We start from the raw sequence: 26,596 nt of genomic DNA on the forward strand, positions 1-26,596 counted from the left end.
TTCAAGAACATCCAGCCAGGGGGGCCTCCCGAGTGGAGCGGCGTTCTAAGGCAGTGCTCCAGCCTGGTGTTCGATCACAGCAGGTCATGACCGGGAGCCCCATAGGGAGGCCCCCCGGCTGGAAGTTCTTGAATACAAACAGCAATGTTTTTCTCTCAGTTGTTCATACTGGTCTAGCCAGGGGCTTTCTGGGGGCTTTCCTTGGCTCATCGCGGTCTAGCAACTCCTTGTGGATGGCTGGGCACCTGCAAGCTGACTTAGGTCATCAGTCGAATGGTGTGTCCTCTGACACATTGATACAGCTGACTTCCGGGATAGGCCAGCTGCAAAGTCAAAATTGCCCATAAGGCCTATTGTAAAAATGTATGAAAACAAAAATGAGCTTTTTGGTCTCAATTTAGGCATTAGTTTTGCAATCTGGTCTAGGTTAGGGTTTAGCATTGTGTAAAATCAGATTTTATGACTTTGTGGCTGTGCTAGATAGTGACCACCCTGCAGAGCTGCCTCCAGAACAACATTCATGACGAAAAACGCTAACCTGCAGAACTTTCCTGCAATGTAGGAAATGTAAAGCGTATACTGTATTTGAGGTTCTGAAGTTTCCCATTTCCACTTTGAAATGTCAGACTTGATTTTCCTTTACGAAAAATGTATCAACCCCCACAAAAATGTCCATTAATTACAATCCACCTAATTATTCAGATTTCCAGTTGCTGCAGTATTCTTTTCCTGCAGTAGCAAACTGGCTCAAATTAAGATCCTACATCATACCTCTGCCTCAGAGCCCAACAATCATGAACATGGTTAACTTCACTTCATCCTGCGCTATGCTATATAGATCCAGGCCAAGGGAATGAATGCCAGCCTCCCAAGTGTGCTTTGAGTTAAAACCCCATTACACTGGGGGGAATGCTGGAACTGGATTTGTAAAACATTATGGCAACGTGCAAATTGGAAACAGACCGGAAACTATCAGCTGTACTGTCACAAGCTAATGGTCCTCATTGCCAAATCCCCCAGCTGTATTGGAACAACTGACTCCAGCCTTTTACAAACTGAGATTCCAATCAAGGATGGATCTGTCCAATGACAACATAGGCTTAAAACATATTACAGAATTCATCCATGGTTTATTTGGATAGGATTTAGATACGCAGTGGTACTTCATGATACACATCCCAGTGGGTAAAACTTGGCAAAACTGATTAACCTGTTTGGGATAGGGGGCAGTATTTTCACGGCCGGATAAAAAACGGACCCGATTTAATGTGGTTACTACTCCTGCCCAGAAACTAGAATATGCATATAATTAGTAGATTTGGATAGAAACCACTCTAAAGTTTCTAAAACTGTTTGAATGGTGTCTGTGAGTATAACAGAACTCATATGGCAGGCCAAAACCTGAGAAGATTCTATACAGGAAGTGGCCTGTCTGACAATTTGTTCTCCTTCTAGGGCATCTCTATCAAAAATACAGCATCTCTGCTGTAACGTGACATTTTCTAAGGCTTTCATTGGCTCTCAGCAGGCGCCAGAAAGTGGAATGAGAGCTCTCCAGTCTCTGGGCGAAAAACAGAAGGAGTTTTTGTGAGTGGTCCTGCTGAGAACAATGACACTGGAGCAATGACATATATGCTTGCTTTGAAAATGGCTGTGTGATTATTTTTGGGAGGGTACTCTCCTGACATAATCTAATGTTTTGCTTTCGCTGTAAAGCCTTTTTGAAATCGGACAATGGAATATTTGAGAAATTTAAGTTATAGCATTTATGCGGTATTTGTATTTCGCGCCACACGATTCCACTGGCTGTTGACTAGGTGGGACGCAAACGTCCCACCTTGCCCAGGGAGGTTCTCTAACCACATTGTCCGATTTCAAAAAGGCTTTACAGCGAAAGCAAAACATTAGATTATGTCAGGAGAGTTCCCTCCCAAAAATAATCACACAGCCATTTTCAAAGCAAGCATATATGTCACAAAAAACCAAAACCACAGCTAAATACAGCACTAACCTTTGATGATCTTCATCAGATGACACTCCTAGGACATTATGTTATAGAATACATGCATGTTTTGTTCAACCAAGTTCATATTTATATCAAAAAACAGGTTTTACATTAGCATGTGATGTTCAGAACTAGCATACCCACCGCAAACTTCCGGTGAATTTACTAAATTACCCACGATAAACGTTGACAAAAAACATAACAATTATTTAATGAATTATAGATACAGAACTCCTTTATGCAATCGAGGTGTCAGATTTTAAATTAGATTTTCGGCGAAAGCACATTTTGCAATATTCTGAGTACATAGCCCGGCCATCATGGCTAGCTAACTTGACACCCACCAAGTTTGGCCCTCACCAAACTCAGATTTACTATAAGAAAAATTTGATTACCTTTGCTGTTCTTCGTAAGAATGACCTCCCAGGACTTCTACTTCAACAACAAATGTGACAAAAAAAATGCAAAATATTCCATTACCGTACTTCGAAGCATGTCAAACGCTGTTTAAAATAAATTTTTATGTGATTTTTCTCATAAAATAGCGATAATATTCCAACCGGGCGATGTTCTATTCGTTCAAAGAGAGAAAGAAAAACATGGAGTCCTCTCGTGCATGCGCGCTCCAGTGTCAGTGTTCCCTGCCTGACCACTCACAAAAACTCCTGCTGTTTTTCGCCCAGAGACTGCAGAGCTCTCATTCCACTTTCTGGCGCCTTCTGAGAGCCAATGGAAGCCTTAGAAAATGTCACGTTACAGCAGAGATGCTGTATTTTTGATAGACATGCCCTAGAAGGACAACAAATTGTCAGACAGGGCACTTCCTGCATGGAATCTTCTCAGGTTTTGGCCTGCCATATGAGTTCTGTTATACTCACAGACACCATTCAAACAGTTTTAGAAACTTTAGAGTGTTTTCTATCCAAATCGACTAATTATATGCATATTCTCATTTCTGGGTAAGAGTAGTAACCAGTTTAAATCGGGTACATTTTTTATCCGGCTGTGAAAATACTGTCCCCTAGCCCCAACAGGATAAAGGAGAGTCTTGTCTTTAAAATAGTGTAAAATAGTCATATGTTTGAGAAATTGAAGTTATAGCATTTTTGAGGTATTTGTATTTCGCGCCATGCTATACCATTGGATATTGGTGAGGCGTTCCGCTAGCAGAACGTCTGTCCCTAACAGGTTAAAATGAAGTCAACCAGTTTTGCCCGCTGGGGTATCGACAGAGAGGTTTGTAGAAATGTGTTATCTAATCAGCAAACCATCTTAAAAACCTGTTATGGCAAGGCGGAACCCCTCGACAATATCTGATGAAATGGCAGGGCGCGAAATTCCCCAAAAATTATTTGAAATATTTAACTTTCATACAAGTGCAATACACCAAATTAAAGCTTAAATTCTTGTTAATCCAACCACAGTCTCCGATTTCAAAAAGGCTTTGCGGCGAAAGCATACCTTGTGATTATGTTAGGTCAGCGCCTAGTCACAAAAAAACATACAGCCATTTTCCAGCCAAAGAGAGGAGTCACAAAAAGCAGAAATAGAGATAAAATGAATCACTAACCTTTGATGATCTTTATCAGATGGCAGTCATAGGACTTCATGTTACACAATACATGTATGTTTTGTTCGATAAAGTTCATATTTATATCCAAAAATCTCAGTTTACATTGGCGCGTTATGTTCAGTAATGTTTTGCCTACAAAACATCCGGTGACTTTGCAGAGACCCACATCAATTTACAGAAATACTCATCATAAACGTTGATGAAAGATACAAGTGTTATGCATAGAATTAAAGATAAACTTCTCCTTAAAAAAGGCCCTAATGATTTATGCTATACAACGTTTGACATGTTTGAACGAACGTAAATATATTTTTTCCCCTCGTTCATGACGAGAAGTCCGGCTGGCTTAGATCATGTGCTAACAAGACGGAGATTTTTGGACATAAATGATGAGCTTTTTTGAACAAAACTACATTCGTTATGGACCTGTGATACCTGGAAGTGACATCTGATGAAGAGAATCAAAGGTAATGGATTATTTACATAGTATTTTCGATTTTAGATCTCCCCAACATGACGTCTAGTCTGTATCGCAACGCGTATTTTTCTGGGCGCAGTGCTCAGATTATTGCAAAGTGTGATTTCCCAGTAAGGTTATTTTTAAATCTGGCAAGTTGATTGCATTCAAGAGATGTAAATCTATAATTCTTTAAATGACAATATAATATTTTACCAATGTTTTCTAATTTTAATTATTTAATTTGTGACGCTGACTTGACTGCCGGTTATTGGAGGGAAACGATTTCCTCAACATCAATGCCATAGTAAAACGCTGTTTTTGGATATAAATATGAACTTGATAGAACTAAAAATGCATGCATTGTCTAACATAATGTCCTAGGAGTGTCATCTGATGGAGATTGTAAAAGGTTAGTGCATCATTTTAGCTGGTTTTATGGTTTTGGTGACCCTGTCTTTGAATCGACAAAACATTACACACAACTCTTGTAAATGTACTGTCCTAACATACTCTAAATTTATGCTTTCGCCGTAAAACCTTTTTGAAATCGTAAAACGTGGTTAGATTAAGGAGATGTTTATCTTTCAAAGGGTGTAAAATAGTTGTATGTTTGAAAAATTTGAATTTTGACATTTATTTGGATTCAAATTTGCCGCTCTTGAAATGCACCTGCTGTTGATGGAGTGCACCACGGGTGGCACGCTAGCGTCCCACCTAGCCCATAGAGGTTAATGCAACCGCTGTGTCAGATTTCAAAAAAGCTTTACAGCGAAAGCACACCTTGCAATAATCTGAGTACAGCGCTCAGCCACCAAAACAAGACATACAGATACTCGCCATGTTGTGGAGTCAACAAAGTCAGAAATAGCATTATAAATATTCACTTACCTTTCATGATCTTCATCGGAATGCACTCCCAGGAATCCCAGTTCCACAATAAATGTTTGTTTTGTTTCGATAAAGTCCATATTTATGTCCAAATACCTCCTTTTTGTTCGCACGTTCAGTTCACTAATCCAAATGCACAATGCGCGAGCACTAAATTCAGACGAAAAGTCAAAAAAGTTCCATTACAGTTTGTAGAAACATGTCAAACGATGTATAGAATCAGTCTTTAGGATGTTTTTATCATAAATCTTCAATAATATTCCAACCGGACAATTCCTTTGTCTTTAGAAAGGAAAGGGAACGCAGCTCGCACTCACGGACACGCGCAAGACTTAGCTCATGGCATTCTGCCAGACCCCTGATTCAAACAGCTCTCATTCTCTCCCCCTTCACAGTAGAAGCCTGAAACAACGTTCTAAAGACTGTTGACATCTAGTGGAAGCCTTAGGAAGTGCAATATAACCCCATAGACACTGTATATTGGATAGGCAATCACTTGAAAAACTACAAACCTCAGATTTCCCACTTCCTGGTTGGATTTTTCTCAGGTTTTTGCCTGTCATATGAGTTCTGTTATACTCACAGACATCATTCAAACAGTTTTAGAAACTTCAGTGTTTCCTATCCAAATCTACTAATAATATGCATATCTTAGCTTCTGGGCCTGAGTAGCAGGCAGTTTACTCTGGGCACGCTTTTCATCCAAACGTGAAAATACTGCTCCCTATCTTAAGATACCAATAGAGAAATACTTAGCTCTATGTGAAAAGTGGCTGAGAAACTTTTTACTGTGAAAGACAATATCTGCAAAAGCCATTCCCATTTCATTGTTGTTGTAATCTGGACATTCACAAAATATCTTCAATTGTTGTATATTTTCAAGACGAATTACCATGACTTTAACAATCCTAATGATATATCACTTTGTAAAACATTGAAAGGATTGTTTGAGATTGAGATGAGGAATACATTTTCAGAATGATATAATGTTTATAGTAAATCTAAAAGTACAAGTACAACCCACAGGAATAAGTAGTTGTTAAAGTGCTTTAGGAGGACCACCCAGCCCTTCCCATGAATCATGTTGCCATGGACTACAGCTATTATTTGCTATGGAAATACCCTATGTCTGGCGCTGCACACAATGGAGGAACACAAAGATTATGGATATACTGACAAGATACATGTCTCTCTGCCCTAACAATGGGCTGTCTAGCTCCCGCCTGTCCTTTCTTTAGATTGGTGGATACATCTCATTATTGTAATCCTTTTTTGAATGTTCGATGAGTGTTGTTGATGTCAACCGCCTGTATTCAAAATAGAGAGATGCTATGCTACTAGCCTCATGCCATAAATATGCATAGCCATCTTGAGACAACTCCAATATTAAGTGTTTTTTCTCAAAGTTGCCGGGATGTAACGTGCCCAACTTACTGCATATGTAATCCATTTTAAATTCAGGTTGTAACACAACAAGGTGTGGAATAAGTCAAAGGGTATGAATACTTTCCGAAGGCACTGCAGCTCTGATATTTGGGTAAGACAAGAGAAGAACCAAGGGCTCATTAAATAGGATGAAATGTTCATTGCAGATACAATTCTACTGTAATAAAATGAAAGAGTAAAGATGATTTAATCTAGTGGACTATCTAACCGTGTCCTTTCAATCCACTACATCTTTAGCTACAACAGGATGTTTTCTCTGTCTGAAACGCGGCCCACAGGGAAGGGCCTCAGCAGGTATCAGGTTGGTTATTTATCTACTTATTTATGTTTGTCTTGTACAGTACATACGTCAGAGTAGTAGGCCAGGATAGAGGTTAGTAACAGGGCCTTTGTCATGAAACAACCTTACTTCTTCTACATCTGAAGGCCCAGAGAGTTCCCTGAGAAATATGCAGAAAAGCTGCGAGTTCTCGCCCGCCGCCAGAAGCAAACAAAGGAACGATCCAGCGAGTGAGTAGCCTTTGCTTATTAACTCCATTGTCCGTCAATACAGTTGTGTGTTGTAAACATCCTACTGCCCCTTTCCAAGTTCCTCTGAATGGCATTTAGAAAAGCCATGTATTTGACAATTTAGAGAACTCTAAAAGATTGCACTCTTTTTCTCACAATATGAGCCGCTGCGATTACATTTATTGGTCAATAGCACACCAAACATAGACCAATCGCAAGGACACAAACATAAAATTGGCCAGATAGAATGCTTACATAATTCCCAATACTGTTTAAGAAAGTCAAATAGTAAAATGGCATAAGATAAGAGCTGTGTGTGTACATAAGAACAAAAACACTGCTGGCAAAATATCGTTAGTTGTTCATCTTTCTTTGTGAAATCGTGCAGTATTCACTACAGGTGGGTGTATTTTATTCTTCACATATTTCAAAATGACTTTACGATTCACAAGTTTTAACATTGAGTTCAACAACTGTGCAGGAAGGATCGTTGTGGAGAGAGGGAGGAAGTTGTCTCATTGGTTAGTGCTGCAGTCAACATGCAGCTTTAAAACATTAAACTAGTGGCAGATGTCACATGGGAACTAGGGGAGGACTGACAGGCTTCTGGTTGCATTTAGGTCTGAAATAACCCAGAGTAGCCCAGAGTAAACCTACTCCTTGGCCTGTATTCATAAAGAGCCTCAGAGAAGGAGTGCAGATTTAGAATCAGGACATCACAGTTCATTTATTATAATCTAAAAGGCAAAACTGAACCGAGATCGGTACTCCTACTCTGAGAAATTTTATGAATACAGGGCCAGGACAAAAAAAAACATACTCATTGGAGAAGCTTAGTAGAGAGTAAGCTATCAGGTTTTCCTTCACTGCATTACAAAGAGAAGTGGCACCTTATCCTTGACACAAGCATGGACTTTGATGAAAAGGTTTTTTCATTTTCTCCTGATAGTGTGCAGGTGAATGACGTACGGCACTCTTTCCTACAAGAGATACCGTAATTCAAGGCAACAGGTGGTTGAGTGCACAGGCATTATCAGCTGCGACCATGAAACACTTTTCTGGGGACCCGACATAAGGATTGCAGGTGGTAGATGATGTGTTTGAATGAATTTGAATCTAACTTTATGGAGAGCAGTTTATATTATCCAGCTGGGCTGTGTTTATTTGCATATGCTGCTTTTAAGACCTGCTAAGAAGCCCTGTGTTAACGTCAAGGGAATGCATTCGGTGAAACACCATTCAAAGCCAATTTTTTGTTAGACACATCTGTATGTCATAATTAAATATATTGAACTCTCTGTCTAGCAGCTATGGGGAACTTGGGTTGCAAAGGGATAGCAAATTAGCAATCATTGGTTGGTAGAATGTCTCTTGATGGGTAATGACCTTTGGTTCCTAGAATGTCTCTGGCCTGAACCAAAGAACACCCCTACCTTGTCACAACACAACGGATTGTCTCAAACGCATTTTAAGAAGGAAAGAAATGCCACAAATGAACTTACAACAAGGCACACCTGTTAATTGAAATGCATTCTAGGTGACTACCTCATGAAGCTGGTTGAGAGAATGCCAAGAGCGTGCAAAGCTGTCATCAAGGCTACTTTGAAGAACACTTTTTTGGTACCATATGTTACCATATGTATTCCATACATAGTTTTGATGTCTTCAATATTATTCTATAATGTAGAAAATAGCACAAATTAAGAAAAACCCTTGAATGAGTAGGTGTGTCCAAACTTTTGACGGGTACTGTATATATACACAACCATTCAAAAGTTTGGGGTCACTTAGAAATGTCCTTGTTTTTGAAAGAAAAGCACATTTTTCATCCATTAAAATAACATCAAATTGATCAGAAATACAGTGTAGACATTGTTAAACACCAGTCTCAACGTCAACAGCGAAGAGGTGACTATGGGATGCTGGCCTTCTAGGCAGAGTTCCTCTGTCCAGTGTCTGTGTTCTTTTGCCCATCTTAATCTTTTATTTTTATTGGCCAGTCTGAGATATGGCTTTTTCTTTGCATCTCTGCCTAGAAGGCCAGCATCCCGGAGTCGCCTCTTCACTGTTGACGTTGAGACTGGTGTTTTTTACTGGTACTATTTAATGAAGCTGACAGTCGAGGACGTGTGAGGTGTCTGTTTCTCAAACTAGACACTCTAATGTACTTGTCCTCTTGCTCAGTTGTGCACCGGGGCCTCCCACTCCTCTTTAAATTCTGATTAGCGCCAGTTTGTGCTGTTCTGTGAAGGGAGTAGTACACAGCGTTGTACGAGATCTTCAGTTTCTTGGCAATTTCTCGCATGGAATAGCCTTAATTTCTCAGAATAAGAATAGACTGACGAGTTTCAGAAAAAAAGTTATTTGTTTCTAGCCATTTTGAGCCTGTAATCGAACCCACAAATGCGGATGCTCCAGATACTCAACCTGATCAATTAGCCTTTTAAAATTATAAACTTGGATTAGCTAACACAACGTGCCATTGGAACACAGGCGTGATGGTTGCTGATAACAGGCATCTGTACACTAATGTAGATAATCCATTAAACATCATCTGTTCCCAACTACAATAGTCATTTACAACATTAACAATGTCTACACTGTATTTCCGATAGATTTGATGTTATTTAAATGGACTATATATATATATATGTGTGTGTGTGTGTGTGTGGGGGGGGGGGGGGGGGGGGGGTTTAAGCTAATAAGCTAATAGCTTATTAGCTTAATTTCTTCAAGAAACCTGACTACATTTAGGGAACATTGTCTCAGGACATTATCTAACAACCAACCCAGAAGCAGAGGACCAAACAAGAAAATGTTCTGTCATGTTCTCAGAACCTTCTAGGAACATTATTGAAATCTATTCTGGGCTGTGCACTGATAAATCCATGGCATCAGACCCTATGGGTAATCCCTAACATATGATCATGGACGTTCCTGGCCTCACATCTCAGGCGGTATCCATTTTAGCAGGACAGAACGGACGGGCCTCATCATGCTGGATCATAGTTTGCCTTGGGCACTACCAGATGTCAGGGAAAACAATAAAAAACCCACACAGACTCTAGGAAGGAGACGTTTTACAAGTGGACACGCAAGTAACCAAACGTGTTAGGCATGAATGTTATGATTAAACAACTATCATATAGAAAGAACATCTGACCCAGTTGTGGAAAACAGCAGTTAAACACAGAGGCACGCAGTATAAAGCAGACACTTATGTTGGGGCAAGAGAAGAGGCTTCATATTGGCACTGTAAGTGGGAGTGAAGGAGCTTATACCCGCTTTCCTCCTCATCCAGATGCCAAGCCTCTGTCTCTTCCCACACCGTCTGCAGATGGTTTGCCAACCCTCCCAAAGCTTGGCATGCACACTCAAGAATCTGTCCACCATTGTGTTACTCACTAGAGGGCCTAAGACAAGGCCAGTGAAGGCATTCCGAACATTCGTTGAGAAGGAGGACGTCTCAAGGAGGTATCCCTGGTGCTAAATGACTATTGAACACACAATGGTAGCGCATGTTGTTATTACAAAAACATGGTACTAATGGACTTGACAAAAATGCTAATTCTGTTTCTGTAAGAAAATGCAAGGGTAAAGAGAAAACAAGTTTATTTGTTTTTTTTCCTTCATGAAATAGACTTGTCAAATCACAAGTGACCTTTGAAGGTTAAAACTAGAGAGATTATGAAATTTTGATGAGATTGAAGTGCAAACGTATCAAGTGCCATGTAATGTACCTTGCTGAAGTATCAGGACTGTGCCCAGAGCAAAATGAGGCACAGGACAGTCAGGACAGTCAGGAGAGTAAGGACAGCCAGGACAGTTAGGAATATAAGGAGAGTCATGACAGTAAGGACAGATAGAACAGTCAGGACAGTCAGTAAGGTCAGGACAGTCAGAACAGTCAGGACAGCCAGGACGGTCAGGACAGTCAGGAGACAGACAGGATAGTCAGGACAGCCAGGACGGTCAGGACAATCAGGATGGTCAGGACAGCCAAGACAGTCAGGACGGTCATGACAGCCAGTACGGTAAAGACAGTCAGGACAGTCAGGACAGCCAGGACAGTCAGGACAGTCAGGATGGTCAGGATGGTCAGGACAGCCAGGACAGTCAGGACAGTCAGGATGGTCAGGATGGTCAGGCCATTCAGGACAGCCAGGACAGTCAGGACAGTCAGGATGGTCAGGACAGCCAGGACAGTCAGGAGAGTCAGGAGAGTCAGGACAGTAAGGACAGACAGGACAGTCAGGAGAGTCAGGACAGTAAGGACAGACAGGACAGTCAGGATGGTCAGGACAGCCAGGACAGTCAGGAGAGTCAGGAGAGTCAGGACAGTAAGGACAGACAGGACGGTCAGGACAGTAAGGAATGGAAATGCCAGTTAGAAAAAATACCTGAAATACGGGTCAGCATCTACTTGTAATCATACTTCAACATCCAGGTATACAGCAACGATATTCTGAGATTTATAGCAATGTAATTTGACAGAGCCTGATATCTTATATTTCAACCATACAGACAAAGTTGACATGTCGCCCTTGTGTCATGGTAGACTAAACTAAGTTTAATTTTCTATGACATGTACATGTAATGCCTTGGAGAAGACAATCTTAAATTACTCAAGCGACATCATGAACTATCTTTCTCATTTAATAATTATTTATATATTTTTTACTGAAATGTTTGCCTGAAAACAAAGTACAACACTTATTCCCACCACTTTGGTTTGCTGCCTTCAATGTCATGTCATCCTTGAACAAAGCAATGTGTAATTATATAATTTGTTTACCAGGCGAAAAGGAAAAACAAGGGGAAACTCCAAAACAAGGGGAAAAACCAAAGAAAAGAAAACACACACACACACACACACACACACACACACACACATACACACACACACACATACACACATACACACACACACACACACACACACACACACACATACACACACACACACATACACACACACAGAGAGGACACTCATGGGGAATAATCTGGTTTCAAAGGTTTGCTATGTTGCACAGAGGAGAAAAAACATGTGTAAAAATACAGGGGTATCAATACAGGGGTATCAATACAGGGGTATCAATACAGGGGTATCAATACAGGGGTATCAATACAGGGGTATCAATACAGGGTATCAATACAGAGGTATCAATACAGGGGTGTACAGTGCATTTGGAAAGTAAGGCCCTTTTACTTTTTCTTCATTTTGTTAAATGACAGTCTTATTCTAAATTGGATTTAATACATCAATCTACACACAATACCCCATACTGACAAAGCAAAAACAGGTTTTTAGAAATGTTTGCTAATATATTACACATAAAAAACAGAAATACCTTATTTACATAAGTATTCAGTCCCTTTGCTATGAGACTTTAATTGAGCTCCGGGGCATCCTGTTTCCATTGATCATCAATTAGATGTTTCTACAACTTGATTAGAGTCCACCTGTGGTAAATTCAATTGACTGGACATGATTTAGAAAGACACACGCCTGTCTATTTAAGGTCCCACAGTTGACAGTGCATATCAGAGCAAAAACCAAGCCATGAGGTCCATGGAGCTCCGAGACAAGATTGTGTCGAGGCACAGATCTGGGGAAGGGTACCAAAACATTTCTGCAGTATTGAAGGTCCCCAAGAACACAGTGGCCTCCATCATTCTTAAAAGGGAGAAGTTTGGAACCACCAAGACTCTTCCTAGAGCTGGATGACTGGCCAAACTGAGCAATCGGGGAGAAGGGCCTTGGTCAGGGAGGTGAACTAGAAGTTGATGGTCACTCTGACAGAGCTCTAGAGTTCCTCTGTGGAGCTGGGAGTTCCTTCAAAAAGGACAACCATCTCTGCAGCACTCCACCAATCAGGCGTTTATGGTAGAGTGGCGAGACAGAAGCCACTCCTCAGTAAAAGGCACATGAAAGCCCGCTTGGAGTTTGTCAAAAGACACCCAAAGGACTCTCAGACCATGAGAAACAAGATTCTCTGGTCTGATGAAACCAAGATTGAACTCTTTGGCCTAAATGCCAACTGTTACGTCTGGAGGAAACCTGGCACCGTCCCTACAGTGAAGCATGGTGGTGGCACCATCATGCTGTGGGGATGTTTTTCAGCAGCAGGAACTGGGAGACTAGTCAGGATCAAGGGAAAGATGAACGGAGCAAAGTACATGCTCCAGAGCGGTCAAGACCTCAGACTGGGGCGAAGGTTTACCTTCCAACAAGACAACGACCCTAAGCACACAGCCAAGACAACACAAGAGTGGCTTCGGGACAAGTCTCTCAATGTCCTTGAGTGGCCCAGCCAGAGCCCGGACTTGAACCCGGAGAGACCTGAAAATAGCTCTGCAGCAACGCTCCCATCCAACCTGACAGAGCTTGAGAGGATCTGCAGAGAAGAATGGGAGAAACTCCCCAAATACAGGTGTGCCAAGCTTGTAGCAACATATCCAAGAAGGCTAATCGCTGCCAAAGGTGCTTCAACAAATTACTGAGTAAAGGGTCTGAGTAGTTATGTAAATGTGATATTCAATAAAAACATCTATAGACATTTGCAAAAGTTTCGAAAAACCTGTTTTTGCTTTGTGATTATGGGTTATTGTGTATAGACTGATGAGGGGAAAAAACGATTTAATCAATTTTAGAATAAGGCTGTAACATAACAAAACGTGGAAAAAGAATTTCCAAATGCACTGTAAATACAAGGGTATAAATACAAGGGTATAAATACAAGGATGAGCACCACCATACACAGCACCTGTAGAGTTGATAACAGGGGTATGATTTCAATGTAGTCTTGAGTTACGGTATAGGCTAGTTTAAATAGCCTAACCTGCATAGCATTAGTCTAATTATTGTTAAAGTTAAAGAAACCTGAAGCAGTAGCCCGTAGAAAACTATAGTTTCTACTTGGAGCACATTTTAATGGTTCATTTGATGCTCAGATGTGTGCAATGGGTAAGTATGCCGTGCAGTGTTGTGTCTAGTGATTACACTGATATTCATCACTTAGGGCGTTTCAGGATATATATGCCACTGTGGAAAAGTTGTTTGTTTACCTTTATGATCTGATGTCTATCTTCTTATCTGTGGTTTGTTTACTTCCACGAGACATCAATTACATAGTGGGCCTTCAGCCCTTTATCATAGCTTCTAATGGGATACCATTACATACTGGGCCTTTAGCCCTTTATCATAGCTTCTAATGGGATACCATTACATACTGGGCCTTTAGCCCTTTATCATAGCTTCTAATGGGATACCATTACATACTGGGCCTTTAGCCCTTTATCATAGCTTCTAATGGGATACCATTACATACTGGGCCTTTAGCCCTTTATCATAGCTTCTAATGGGATACCATTACATACTGGGCCTTTAGCCCTTTATCATAGCTTCTAATGGGATACCATTACATTCTGGGCCTGTAGTCCTTTACCATAACTTCTAATGGGATACCATTACATACTGGGCCTTTAGCCCTTTATCATAGCTTCTAATGGGATACCATTACATTCTGGGCCTGTAGTCCTTTATCATAGCTTCTAATGGGATACCATTACATACTGGGCCTGTAGTCCTTTATCATAGCTTCTAATGGGATACCATTACATACTGGGCCTGTAGTCCTTTATCATAGCTTCTAATGGGATACCATTACATACTGGGCCTTTAGCCCTTTATCATAGCTTCTAATGGGATACCATTACATTCTGGGCCTGTAGTCCTTTATCATAGCTTCTAATGGGATACCATTACATACTGGGCCTGTAGTCCTTTATCATAGCTTCTAATGGGATACCATTACATTCTGGGCCTGTAGTCCTTTATCATAGCTTCTAATGGGATACCATTACATACTGGGCCTGTAGTCCTTTATCATAGCTTCTAATGGGATACCATTACATTCTGGGCCTGTAGTCCTTTATCATAGCTTCTAATGGGATACCATTACATACTGGGCCTTTAGCCCTTTATCATAGCTTCTAATGGGATACCATTACATACTGGGCCTTTAGCCCTTTATTATAGCTTCTAATGGGATACCATTACATACTGGGCCTTTAGCCCTTTATCATAGCTTCTAATGGGATACCATTGCATTCTGGGCCTGTAGTCCTTTATCATAGCTTCTAATGGGATACCATTACATACTGGGCCTTTAGCCCTTTATTATAGCTTCTAATGGGATACCATTACATACTGGGCCTGTAGTCCTTTATCATAGCTTCTAATGGGATACCATTACATACTGGGCCTGTAGTCCTTTATCATAGCTTCTAATGGGATACCATTACATTCTGGGCCTGTAGTCCTTTATCATAGCTTCTAATGGGATACCATTACATTCTGGGCCTTTAGCCCTTTATCATAGCTTCTAATGGGATACCATTACATACTGGGCCTTTAGCCCTTTATTATAGCTTCTAATGGGATACCATTACATTCTGGGCCTTTAGCCCTTTATCATAGCTTCTAATGGGATACCATTACATACTGGGCCTTTAGCCCTTTATTATAGCTTCTAATGGGATACCATTACATACTGGGCCTTTAGCCCTTTATCATAGCTTCTAATGGGATACCATTACATACTGGGCCTTTAGCCCTTTATCATAGCTTCTAATGGGATACCATTACATACTGGGCCTTTAGCCCTTTATTATAGCTTCTAATGGGATACCATTACATAGTGGGCCTTTAGCCCTTTATTATAGCTTCTAATGGGATACCATTACATACTGGGCCTTTAGCCCTTTATTATAGCTTCTAATGGGATACCATTCCCCAAAGTTGGTATCCCTCTGGGAAATGTAAAGTTATTCTATAATTCTATTATTAACAATCAAACAAAAGGCTAGTGGGGAGTGGACCTCTCAACCCACTGGAAGAGGACCAGTCCCTCCGTAGTCTCTAAAGTTTAGCATGTCAATCTAAATTTAACCATGTCACTCCATAAGTCCATCCCACTGCCTGAGACAAGTACACAAACAACCAGCCACAGGTTCACATCTCCATTCTACGCTAAGAAAAAGAGGATTTCAAGACTCCCAAAGGAACACAGAAGGGTATGAGGGCTCAGAGTAGAAGTTGGCCTTGTTGAGGACCTACCGATCAACGACCAGGTTAACCTTCCCAAATCTTCCCATAATCATTATAGGTGCTGAGACTAAAACTGATTAAGTGCAACAAAAACGGATCTAATGCAACTGGAAGAGCCCATCTATTGCCTTATTCACACTATATGGCAGGCCAGTACCCAAAGCATACAGTTCAGCCCAGTATCTCCACTTCCTGTCCAGTACAGACTCACAATAAGCATCTCCAATCCAAAATTAAATCTAGAATCGGCTTCCTATTTCGCAACAAAGTCTCCTTCACTCATGCCGCCAATCATACCCTCGTAAAACTGACTACCCTTGCAATGTTATTTACAAAATAGCCTCCAACACTCTACTCAGCAAATTGGATGTAGTCTATCACAGTGCCAGTTTGTCACCAAAGCCCCATATACTACCCACCACTGCGACCTGTATGCTCTCGTTCGCTGGCCCTCGCTTCATATTCGTCGCCAAACCCACTGGCTCCAGGTCATCTATAAGTCTTTGCTAGGTAAAGCCCCACCTTATCTCAGCTCACTGGTCACCATAGCAACACCACCCGTAGCACGCGCTCCAGCAGGTATATTTCAATGGTCATCCCCAAAGCCAACACCTCTTTGGCCGCCTTTCCTTCCAGTTCTCTGCTGCCAATGACTGGAACAAATTGCTAAAATTACTGGCTAGAGACTTATAACTCCCTCACTAACTTTAAGCATCAGCTGGCAGAGCAGCTTACCGATCACTGTACCTGTACACAGCCCATCTGTAAATAGCACACCCAGCTACCTCATCCCCATACTTTTTCTTTTTGTTCTCTTTTGCACCCCAGTATCTCTACTTGAACATTCATCATCTGCACATCTATAACTCCAGTGTTAATGCTAAATTGTAATTAATTCGCAACTGTGGACTATTTATTGCCTTACCTCCCTAACCTTACTACATTTGCACACACTGTACATACATTTTCTATTGTGTTATTGACTGTACGTTTATTTATCCGATGTGTAACTCCGTGTTGTTGTTTTTGTCGCACTGCTTTGCATCATCTTGGCCAGGTCACAGAGGAAAATGAGAACTTGTTCTCAACTGGCCTGCCTGGTTAAATAAAGGTGAAATAAAAATAAATTAATAAATAAAAAACCTCTACCTACTCTCCAGCCCAGTACCTCTACCAACTGTCCAGCTCAGTACCTCTACCTACTGTCCAGACCAGTACATCTACCTACTGTCCAGACCAGTAACTCTATTTACTGTCCAACCCAGTACTTCTAACTACTGTCCAGCACAGTATTTCCACCTACTGTCCAGACCAGTACCTCTATCTACTGTCCAGACCAGTACCTTTACCTAGTGTCCAGCCCAGCACCTCTACCTACTGCCCAGCCCAGTACCTCAACCCACTGTCCAGAACAGTACCTCTACCTACTGTCCAGCCCAGTACCTCTACCTATTGTCCAGCAAAGTACCTCTACCTACTGTCCAGACCAGTACCTCTACCTACTGTCCAGATCAGTACCTCTACCTACTGTCCAGCCCAATACCCCTACCAGCTGTCCAGAGCAGTACCTCTACCTACTGTCCAGCCCAGTACCGCAACCAACTGTCCAGACCAGCACCTCTACCTACTGTCCAGACCAGCACCTCTACCTACTGTCCAGACCAGTACCTCTACCTACTGTCCAGACCAGTACCTCTACCTACGTACCTCTCCTACTGTCCAGGCCAACATGGCTCCTACTGTCCAGCCCAGAATGGCTCCTACTGTCCAGCCCATTACCTCTACCTACTGTCCAGAAAGGTACCTCTACCTACTCTCCAGCCAAGTACCTCCACAAACTGTCCAGCCCAGCACCTCTACGTACTGTCCAGCCCAGTACCCCTAACTACTGTCCAGCCCAGTACCTCTACCTACTGTCTAGCCCAGTACCTCTACCTACTGTCCAGCCCAGTATGGCACCTACTGTCCAGCCCAGTATGGCTCCTACTGTCCAGCCCAGTACCTCTACCTACTGTCCAGCCCAGTACCTCTACCTACTGTCCAGCCCAGTATGGCTCCTAATATCTAGCTCAGTATGGCTCCTACTTTCCAGCTCCTGTATGGCTTCTACTGTCCAGCCCAGTATGGCTCCTACTGTCCAGCCCAGTATGGCTTCTACTATCCAGCCCAGTATGGCTCCTACTATCCAGCCCAGTATGGCTGCTAATATCTAGCTCAGTATGGCTCCTACTTTCCAGCTCCTGTATGGCTTCTACTGTCCCGCCCAGTATGGCTCCTACTGTCCAGGCCAGTATGGCTCCCACTGTCCAGCCCAGTATGGCTCCCACTGTCCAGCCCAGTATGGCTCCCACTGTCCAGGCCAGTATGGCTCCCACTGTCCAGCCCAGTATGGCTCCCACTGTCCAGGCCAGTATGGCTTCTCCTGTCCAGCCCAGTATGGCTGCTACTGTCCATCCCAGTACCTCTACCTAAAGTCTAGCCCAGTATGGCTTCTCCTGTCCAGTCCAGTATGGCTGCTACTGTCCATCCCAGTACCTCTTCCTACTGTCCATCCCAGTATGGCTTCTCCTGTCCAGCCCAGTATGGCTTCTAGTGTCCAGTCCAGTATGGCTCCTACTGTCCAGCCCTGTACCTCTATCGACTGTCCAGCCCAGTATGGCTCCTACTGTCCATCCCAGCACCTCTTCCTACTGTCCAGTCCAGTATGGCTCCTACTGTTCAGCCCAGTATGGCTTCTACTATCCAGCCCAGTATGGCTCCTACTGTCCAGCCCAGTATGGCTCCTAATATCTAGCTCAGTATGGCTCCTACTTTCCAGCTCCTGTATGGCTTCTACTGTCCCGCCCAGTATGGCTTCTCCTGTCCAGTCCACTATGGCTCCCACTGTCCAGCCCAGTACCTCTACCTAAAGTCTAGCCCAGTATGGCTTCTCCTGTCCAGTCCAGTATGGCTCCCACTGTCCAGCCCAGTACCTCTACCTAAAGTCTAGCCAGTATGGCTCTCACTGTCCAGCCCAGTACCTCTACCTAAAGTCTAGCCCAGTATGGCTCCTACTGTCCAGCCCAGTACCTCTACCTAAAGTCTAGCCCAGTATGGCTCCTACTGTCCAGCCCAGTACCTCTACCTAAAGTCTAGCCCAGTATGGCTCCTACTGTCCAGCCCAGTACCTCTACCTAAAGTCTAGCCCAGTATGGCTTCTCCTGTCCAGCCCAGTATGGCTTCTACTGTCCAGCCCAGTATGGCTCCTACTGTCCAGCCCAGTATGGCTCCAACTGTCCAGGCCAGTATGGCTTCGAATGTCCAGCCCAATACCTCTCCTACTGTCAAGCCCAGTATGGCTCCTACTGTCCAGCCCTGTACCTCTACCTACTGTCCAGACAAGTATCTCTCCTACTGTCCAGGCCAGTTTGGCTCCAACCCAGGACCCGAAATCTACTGTCCAACCCAGTATGGCGCATACTGTCCAATCCAGCATGGCTCCTCTGTCCAGACCAGTTTGGCTCCTACTGTCCAGCCCAGTATGGCTCCTAATGTCCAGTCCAGTATGGCTCCTACTGTCCAGCCCAGTATGGCTTCTACTGTCCAGCCCAGTATGCCTCCTACTGTCCAGCCCAGTATGGCTCCTACTGTCCAGCCCAGTATGGCCCCTACTGTCCAGCCCAGTATGGCTCCTACTGTCCAGGCCAGTTTGGCTCCTACTGTCCAGCCCAGAATAGCACCTACTGTCCAGGTCAGTATAGCTACTACTGTCCAGCCCAGTACCTCTCCTACTGTCCATCCCAGTTTGGCTTTTACTGTCCAGCCCAGTATGTCTCCTATTGTCCAGCCCAGTATGGCTACTACTGTCCAGCCCAGTACCTCTCCTACTGTCCAGCCCAGTACCTCTACCTACTGTCCAGCCCAGTACCTCTCCTACTGTCCAGCCCAGTACCTCTACCTACTGTCCAGCCCAGTATTGTGAAAGCGGTATTAGTCTCTCACTAATCTTAGTCTTTCTGACAGATCCAGCCCTGATCTCAATGGAGGATAGTTTCCAGTGAACTCGGCCTGGATCTGAAAGATTCCCAGCAGGCCGAACATTGACCAAAATAACCCTGGGAGCTGGATCAAGTTCAACTCTGTTTTAAGATGACCCAGAGACCAAAGAATCTGCCCCCATGCACACGCCACAGCGTGTACATGAGCTCTGTAAGCTTGAGCTCTGTAACTACTCCCGTCACAAGTGATAGACCCATGTCGGCTACTGTTACTGTACCATCAGTATGTTTACACGTCAACTTGTAAAGAACAACACATGGAAAGTATGGAAATGCGATGCATATAAGCGGAGGTAGGCTAGTGGTTAAGAGTGTTGGGCCAGTAACCTATAGGTTTCTGGTTTGAATCCTCGGGCAGACTAGGTAAAAAACATCTGTTGATGTGCTCTTGAGCAAGGCACTTAATCCTAATTGCTCCTGTAAGTCGCTCTGGATAAGTGTCTGCTAAATGACTTAAATTTCAACTTACAAGGAATAATAGAGTACAGTGCACTGCAAACTCAAGGATGTAATAAAACTGTTGTGATGCACAAATAATAAAATCACAGTATTGATATATGAGTGGGAGGAGAGGTATTGGAGATCATAAAAATAAAATGATATTTTAAATACAGTATGTACAATGCAGACACGATCTATCTCTCTTAATACACAGGATTCAATGGACATCATAGGGCTGAACTGTTCTGCCCAAGGTGGGGAAGACATGCATACTAATTCCACTGGATGGGGGAGATACATACTAACTCCACTGGATGGAGAAGATACATACTAACTGCACTGGATGGAGAAGATACATACTAACTCCACTGGATGGGGGAGATACATACTAACTCCACTGGATGGAGAAGATACATACTAACTGCACTGGATGGAGAAGATACATACTAACTCCACTGGATGGGGGAGATACATACTAATTCCACTGGATGGAGAAGATACACACTAACTCCACTGGATGGAGAAGATACATACTAACTGCACTGGATGGAGAAGATACATACTAATTCCACTGGATGGGGGAGATACATACTAATTCCACTGGATGGAGAAGATATATACTAACTGCACTGGATGGAGAAGATACATACTAACTCCACTGGATGGGGGAGATACATACTAATTCCACTGGATGGAGAAGATATATACTAACTGCACTGGATGGAGAAGATACATACTAACTCCACTGGATGGGGGAGATACATAATAACCTCCACTGGATGGGGGAGATACATAATAACTCCACTGGATGGACAAGATACATAATAACTCCACTGGATGGGGGAGATACATACTAACTCCACTGGATGGAGAATATACACATACTAACTCCACTGGATGGAGAAGATACATAATAACTCCACTGGATGGAGAAGATACATAATAACTCCACTGGATGGAGAATATACACATACTAACTCCACTGGATGGATAAGATACATAATAACTCCACTGGATGGGGAAGATACATAATAACTCCACTGGATGGGGAAGATACATACTAACACCACTGGATGGAGAAGATACGCATACTAACTCCACTGGATGGATAAGATACATACTAACTCCACTGGATGGAGAAGATACATACTAACTCCACTGGATGGATAAGATACATACTAACACCACTGGATGGATAAGATACATACTAACTCCACTGGATGGAGAAGATACATACTAACTCCACTGGATGGAGAATATACACATACTAACTCCACTGGATGGAGAAGATACATACTAACACCACTGGATGGGGAAGATACATAATAACTCCACTGGATGGAGAATATACACATACTAACTCCACTGGATGGAGAAGATACATAATAACTCCACTGGATGGAGAAGATACATAATAACTCCACTGGATGGGGGAGATACATACTAACTCCACTGGATGGAGAATATACACATACTAACTCCACTGGATGGGGGAGATACATACTAACACCACTGGATGGGGGAGATACATACTAACTCCACTGGATGGGGGAGATACATACTAACTCCACTGGATGGGGGAGATACATAATAACTCCACTGGATGGAGAAGATACATAATAACTCCACTGGATGGGGGAGATACATACTAACTCCACTGGATGGAGAATATACACATACTAACTCCACTGGATGGGGGAGATACATACTAACTCCACTGGATGGATAAGATACATACTAACTCCACTGGATGGGGGATATACACATACTAACTCCACTGGATGGGGGAGATACATACTAACTCCACTGGATGGATAAGATACATACTAACTCCACTGGATGGGGGATATACACATACTAACTCCACTGGATGGGGGAGATACATACTAACTCCACTGGATGGATAAGATACATACTAACACCACTGGATGGGGAAGATACATAATAACTCCACTGGATGGGGGAGATACATACTAACTCCACTGGATGGGTGAGATACATACTAACTCCACTGGATGGGGGAGATACATAATAACTCCACTGGATGGGGGAGATACATAATAACTCCACTGGATGGACAAGATACATAATAACTCCACTGGATGGGGGAGATACATACTAACTCCACTTGATGGGGAAGACACATACTAACTCCACTGGATGGAGAAGATACATAATAACTCCACTGGATGGGGGAGATACATATTAACTCCACTGGATGGAGAAGATACATAATAACTCCACTGGATGGAGAAGATACATAATAACTCCACTGGATGGAGAAGATACATAATAACTCCACTGGATGGATAAGATACATACTAACTCCACTGGATGGGGAAGATACATACTAACTCCACTGCATGGGGAAGATACATAATAACTCCACTGGATGGGGGAGATACATAATAACTCCACTGGATGGGGGAGATACATAATAACTCCACTGGATGGGGGAGATACATACTAACTCCACTGGATGGGGAAGATACATACTAACTCCACTGGATGGGGAAGATACATACTAACTCCACTGAATGGAGAAGATACATAATAACTCCACTGGATGGGGGAGATACATACTAACACCACTGGATGGGGGAGATACATAATAACTCCACTGGATGGAGAAGATACATAATAACTCCACTGGATGGGGGAGATACATACTAACACCACTGGATGGGGAAGATACATAATAACTCCCACGGTTCCTTTCTCGCTCTCTGTGCCCTACCAGAAGTCACCTCCTCTATTTTCATGGGGCATTATCCCCAGCCTCTAAATCAGGAGGGTCGTGTCAGCCACTGGCAGTTTGTTTAGCACTCATCAACCCGGAACAAGCCTGGAAACGGCCGCTGTCCTCATCCTTCAGAAAGCAAGTCATCTCAGATAGACTTTAGCCTAGGACTCACACACAAGCATAGAACACGTTGTCCAAAGGCCTGACTGCTGCAGTAAAACACGCTACGTCCAGTCAACATGACATGGCTGTCAGTGAAACATACATAGTTATAATCAACGACATATTGATAAGAATTTGGTGGGTGCTTATATTTGCCTTATTCCACACATGTACAACTGTGTATTAAAATGCATGTGTGAATTGGAAATATGTTGGGTTTTTTTTGCATTCCCCAACTCCCCCTGAGACACCCTCGGAGAATGGAGTCACGGCTAGGGTCTGCCATTATCAACAGCGACCCTGGAGCAATTAGGGTTAATTAAGTGCCTTGCTCAAGTCATTAACTGAAATAATCTTCTGTAATACGTGTGGGGGTGTGTGTTTGTGGGGGGTGATCTTTTTAACATCATTGAGATTTGACTCTGAATTAAATACAGGGACTAGAGGGAGGTTTGAGTAGAGTGACGCATATCAGCATCAATGCATTTGAGTGTAATGTGGTAGCCGAGGCCCTGGGAGAGAGGTAAAGATATGATGTGTGTCGAGGTTGTGTTTAGACAGGGGAATTCAATAATGGCCCTGATGCACTTGAATGAGACAGGATATGAGATGGTGTTGCTATTAGCCAGCTCTCAGATTAATGACTAAACCGAGGTCTGGTGAGAGAGAGACCAACAAGAGGGGAGAGAGACATCGTGTGTGTGTGTGAGAGAGAAACAGACAAAGAGGGAGAGAGGGAGAGAGATAGAGAGAGCGGAGGGAGAGAGAAAGAGAGAGAGGGAGAGAGAGACAAGTAGGGGCCTCCAGCATGATAAAAGCGTCACAATGCATTTGTGTTTGTGCGCCCCGACTTCAAAACATGGGAGATGGCTGAGCAGCATACCCTCCTCCCCCTTGTAACTATTCCCCAGGTTGTTGCTGTAAATGAGAACGTGTTCTCAGTCAATTTACCTGGTAAAATAAGGGTTAAATAAAATAGAAAAGCATAATCTATCTGCTCCCTGGGAGAGGGAGATAACCTGGATACACCTTCTTGGGTGAGAGCAGGCTGTCTTAGACTGTGTGGCAGCTGTCTGCTAAGATAATGTTCAGATATTGGAAAAGTAAGGGGAGAGTCGTGTTGAGAATTCGCTCTCAGTTCGTTGAGAGATCCACTTTGCAGACAAAACTTTGAACAATAACAGATTTGAAGGTAGCTCTTGGTATAATCCATCATATTTGTCTTGGAAGAAGGGTATTTTGTTTTGTTTATTCCCCTCATGTTGTGGATGGTTTGCACACTTTTTCATAACGGTGTGAACAGTGCGTTCATATTCACATGTATGCATATTAGGTATTTTATTAGGATCCCCATTAGCTGTTGCGAAAGCAGCAGCTACACTTCCTGGGTTCCATGCAAAACATGAAACATTACATAATACATAACTTTAATAGACAAGGACGGCTATCAACATGTAATGTGAATCTCTAGGTAAGACGATAAAGACTGAGTTTAACTGATCAAAAATACAGTCCATTCTGTAGATAGACCAGAGTGAGAAACAGACACATTTTCCATTGTCAAAAGTTCTCCTTGTTTACTCTTCTGGATGCCTCAGCCTCATACTCTGTGCCGTGTAGATGACTGAGCTTCTCGAGGCAATATCACCAAGTCACGGAGGTGCCTTTAACATTTAATATCCCATTTGGAGTCAGCCTTCAATATCCACTCCACAGGACTGCTCGGGGGATGAATCCAAATCCAATGCTTTACAGTTCAACACAAAGACTCCCCACACAAAAATGTACTTGGGTTCCTTTCACTATATGAGCTAATATATTTACTGTGAACACTTGGCCATTGAGGATTTTGAGTGCAAATCCTTGTAGACTTATTAGACACGCCTGCTTCTCATGGGGTATTCAGTCAGTCCGAAAAACACTCTCTGGCTGTCCTATATCTCCAGGCCACACAGTGAAGCGGCATCTTTTCCTCAGCTTTCAAATGGAACACATACAAATCATGAAAGATTTAATAAATGTTGAGCGAAGCAATAATATTTTTGCTTCATGTCATATTTTTTTCATGGCGGTGGGTTATTGTGGATGTTTAATAAGTAATTCTACTCGTGAGAATGTGAGTTAAAAGGGTCCAATCTATGGATGGGTTAAAGGGGCAGAGGAGAAATATGGTGTCAGCAAAATGCATCTGGAAAGGTTTTAAAAAGTCTAAACGGTCCTGATGGACTTGAATGTTCTACAGTTCTGGGTTCGTTCATGTGTACTCTATCCTCTCCTTGATGGAGTAATATCTCTGCCTTCCTCATCGTATCATAGTAAAATCTGCCAAATGTGAGCATCGTCATCATATTCATCATGTTCTTCCCTCTAGCTGCCCCAAAACATTTCATCATGTCCAATCTGTGGCTTACATAACCTTGCAGATGATTCAACAACAACTTGAGATTGCACTGGTGCCAAACACCAGTGTTGGGGTATACCACATGACTGAGGAGAGCGCGCAAATTTACACTACAATGCTGTCAGTAGCAATCAGTTCAACTGGATGTGCCGCGCAATGTAAAAAGGCACAGTGCTTATTCTTTCATGTTTTTTTTTATTAATGTTTTTAATTGATATAGTTATGCTTTCAAATGTTTCGGATTCTGTGAAAAAAATACATTTTCCTTGCATCTAAAGACAGTTCATGATATTACAAGATACAATCATTCTCACTCTTTATACTCTCCAGTCAACTCATTATCAAACAGCAATATGACATATAAACTTGTAGAATGCCCAGAAAATCCTTTTCGCTTTGCATTAACATGGTCATCATGATAATTTATGATTTATAGGTTACCTACCCATCACATTGTGCCCTAAAATGTAAATGTGGGTAGCCTAACACTTAGGTTCCACTGTAGCCTAAAGTTTGGAAAGGTTATATAAGGTTGTAAAAACGCATCATGAATGGGGGCTGAGAGTTAATACAAATGTAATATTGCAGGTGTTGTCTTCCTCATAAAAATGTTATGTAGCATGTTGCAGTGCAAACGTACTTATAGGCTACCTAGCATTTGTTTAATATTCCAATCATTTCAAACCCTTTCAAATGAAAACCCTTGTCATAGATCAAACAAATCTGTCAAAAACTAACCTAAATTAAGGATTAAAGATTAACAGGCTATTACCAATGATTGTATGATGATGACGTGAGTCATCATACACTATTTGTAC

The 26,596-nt window shown here is 42.5% G+C and overlaps 1 protein-coding gene across 1 annotated transcript in view; it reads right to left on the minus strand.

Annotated features, from left to right (window-relative positions):
- The window catches only part of LOC106586829 (calcitonin gene-related peptide type 1 receptor), a 45,292-nt gene that overhangs the window by 17,848 nt on the left and 848 nt on the right, over positions 1-26,596 (minus strand). The window lies entirely within an intron of this gene.

Source organism: Salmo salar, chromosome 25, assembly GCF_965601325.2.
Source record: "Salmo salar chromosome 25, fSalSal1, whole genome shotgun sequence".
NCBI classification, from domain to species: domain Eukaryota; kingdom Metazoa; phylum Chordata; class Actinopteri; order Salmoniformes; family Salmonidae; genus Salmo; species Salmo salar.